Below are 3,982 nucleotides of genomic sequence, written 5' to 3' on the forward strand. Positions count from 1 at the left end.
TCAAAATCCAAGAAGCACAGAGAACTTCCATTAGATTCAACAAAAAACTACTATCAACAAGGCATATCATAGTCAAATTCACAAAATACAGACAAGGAAAGAATTATGAAAGCAGCAAGGGGGAAAAAATCCTTAACTTATAAAGGAAGAGAGATCAGGTTTACAGTAGATCTACCCACAGAAACTTGGCAGACCAGAAAGGAGTGACAGGTTATATTCAACATGTTGAATTAGAAAAATATGCAGCTAATAATTCTTTACCCAGCAAAGGTGTCATTCAAAATAGAAGGAGAAATAGAGTTTCCCAGACAAACAAAACAAAATAAAAACCAAACAACTGAAGGAGTTTGTGACCACTAAACCAGCCATGCAGGGTTTTTAAGCAGGGCCCTTTGAGTGGAGTAAAGATGAACAAAAGTACCAAAAGCAACAACAAAGACTAGAAAGGATCAGAGAACATCACCAAAAACTCCAACTCTACAGGTAACATAATAGCACTAAATTCATCTGTCAGTACTCACTCTAAATGTAAATGGACTAAATGCTCCAATCAAAAGACATATGAATGGGTAACAGAACAAGATCCAACTATATGCTGCCTACAAGAGACTCAATTTAGACCTAAAGACACCTGAAGATTGAAAATAAGGGGATGGAGAACCATCTATCATGCTAATAATGGTCATCAAAAGAAATCTGGAGTAACCATACTTACATCAGACCAAGTAGTTTTTAAAATAAAGACTGTAACAAGAGATGAAGGGCATTATATCATAATTAAGGGGTCTATCCACAAAGAAGATCTAAAAATTATAAATATTTATGCCCTCAATGAAAAGGACCCAAATATATTATTCAATTAATCACAAACATACAGAAACTCATTAATAATAACACCCTGATAGGAAGAGACTTCAACACCCCACTTACAGCAATGGGCAGATCATTTAAACAGCAAATCAACAAGGAAACAATGGCTTTGAATGACACATTGGACCAGATGGACTTAACAAATATATTCAGAACATTTCATCCTAAAGCAGAAGAATACACATTCTCCTCAAGTGTATATGGAACATTCTCCAGAATAGATCACATACTGGGTCACAAATCAGCCCCCAACAAGTACAAAAAGGTCGAGATCATACCCTGTATATTTTCAGACCATAATACTATGAAACTTGAAATCAACCACAAGAAAAAATTTGGACAGACCATGAAAACTTGGAGATTAAAGAGTATCCTACTAAAGAATGAATGGGTTAACCAAGAAATTAGAGAGGAAGTTAAAAAAATACATGGAAGCCAATAAAAATAAACACAGGACAGCTCAAAACCTCTGGAATGCCACAAAGGCGGTCATAAGAGGGAAGAATATAGCAATCCAGGCCTTCCTAAAGAAGGAAGAAAGGTCTCAAATACACTACATAACCTTACACCTAAAAAATCTGGAAAAAGAACAGTAAATAAAGCCCAAAACCATCAGAAGAAGGGAAATAATAAAAATTAGAGCAGAAATCAATGTTATCAGGGAAAAAAAAAAGTATAACAGATCAACAAACCCAGGAGCTGATTCTTTGACAGAATTAACAAAATTGATAAACCTCTAGCCATACTGATCAAAAAGAAAAAGGAAAGGACCAAAATAAAATTATGAATGAAAGAGGAGAGATTACAACCAACATCGCAGAAATAAAAACAGTAGTAAGAGACTTTATGAGCAATTATATGCCAACAAATTGGGCAATCTGGAAGAAGTGGACAAATTCCTAGAAATATACAAAATACCAAAAATGAATCAGAAAGAAATAGAAATAGAAAAGAAATATAAAATTTGAACAGACCCATAGCCAGTAAAGAAAATGAATCAGTTATCAAAAATCTTCCAACAAACAAGAGTCCAGGGCTGGATGGCTTTCCAGGGGGAGTTCTGCAAAATATTTAAAGAAGAGTTAATACCCATTCTTTTCAAAGCTATTCCAAGGAAAGCTTCCAAAATGATTCTATGAGGTCAGCATTACCTTGATTCCAAAATCAGACAAAGATCCCACTAAAAAGAACTATAGACCAATTTCCCTGATGAACATGGATGCAAAAATTCTCAATAAGATACTAGCAAACCAGATCCAACAATATATTAAAAAAATTATTTACCACAATCAAGTGGGATTTACTCCTGGGATGCAGAGCTTGTTTGATATCCACAAATCAATCAGTATGATATATCACATTAATAGAAGAAAGGATCAGAACCACATGGTCCCCTCAATAGATGTAGAAAAGGCATTTGACAAAATACAGCATCATTTCTTGATTAAAACCCCTCAAGATAGTAAGGATAGAAGGAACATACCTCAAGATCATAAAGACCATATACAAAGACCCATAGCTAATATCATTGTCAAGAAAGAAAAACTGAGAGCTTTCCCCTTAAGGTCAGGAACATGACAGGGGTGTCCTCTCTTACTACTGTCCACTGTTATTTAACATAGGATTGAAAGTCTTAGCCTCAGCTATCATACAACAAAAAGAAATAAAAGGTATCCAAATTGACAAGGAAGAAGTCAAACTTTCACTTTGTGCTTGATGTGATACTTTATGTGGATAACCTAAAAGATTCCATCAAAAAACTGCTAGAACTGATACAAGAATTCAGCAAAATCACAGGATACAAAATCAATGTACAGACATAGGTTGTCTTTCTATATACTGATAATGAAGCAAATGAAAGAGAAATCAAGAATTGATCCCGTTTACAATTACACCAAAAACCATATAATATCTAGGAATAAACCTAACCAAAGAGGTGAAAAATCTATACACTGAAAACTATAGGAAGCTTATGAAAGAAATTTAAGAAGACACAAAAAAATGGAAAAACATTCCATACTCATGGATTGGAAGAACAACTATTGTTAAAATGTCGATACTACACAAAGGAATCTATACATTCAGTGCAATCCTTACCAAAATAACACCAGCATTCTTCACAGAACCGACCAAACACTTCTAGAGTCTGTATGGAACTAGAAAAGACCCCAAATAACCATAGCAATCCTGGAAAAGAAAACCAAAGCTGGAGGCATCACAAATTTCAGACTTCAAGGTGTATTACAAAGCTGTAATCAAGACAGCATGGTATTGGAACAAAAACAGACACTTAGATCAATGGAACAGAATACAGAAGCCAGAAATGGACACATAAACATATGGCCAACTGATCTTTGATCATCAATAAAACTAAAAGGCAATCAATGGAATGGGAAAAGATATTTGCAAATATTGGATAAAGGGTTTAGTATTCAAAGTCTATAAAGAACTTATCAAACTCAACACCCAGAAAACAAAAATCCAGTGAATAAATAGGCAAAAGACATAAGTAGACACTTTTCCAAAGAAGATATTCAGAATGTGAACAAACACATGAAAAGATGCTCAACATCAGTCATCGTCAGGGAAATACAAACTAAAACCACAATGAGATACCACCCCACACCTGTCAGAATGGCTAACATTAACAATTCAGGCAACAATGGATGTTGGTGAGAATGCAGAGAATGAGGGACCCTTTTGCACTGCTAATGGGAATGCAAACTGGTACAGCCACTCTAGAAAACAGTATGGCGGTTCCTTCAAAAATTAAAAATAGAACAACCCTATGACTCAGCAATAGCACTACTAGGTACAACAATAGCCAAAGTATGGAAAGAACCCAAATTTCCATCAACTGATGAATGGATAAAGAAGATATATAGAGAGATAGATAGATGATATATAGATAGATAGATAGATAGATAGATAGATAGATAGATAGATAGATAGACAGACAGACAGACAGACAGACAGGAGGGAGGGAAGGAAGGAAGGAAGGAAAGAAGGAAGGAAGGAAGGAAGGAAGGAAGGAAGGAAGGAAGGAAGGAAGGAAGGAAGGAAGGGAGAATGGAATGTTGCTCGGCCATCAAAAAGAATGAAATCTTGCCAT

The sequence above is a fragment of the Suricata suricatta genome, chromosome 2 (assembly GCF_006229205.1).
Source record: "Suricata suricatta isolate VVHF042 chromosome 2, meerkat_22Aug2017_6uvM2_HiC, whole genome shotgun sequence".
NCBI classification, from domain to species: Eukaryota; Metazoa; Chordata; class Mammalia; order Carnivora; family Herpestidae; genus Suricata; species Suricata suricatta.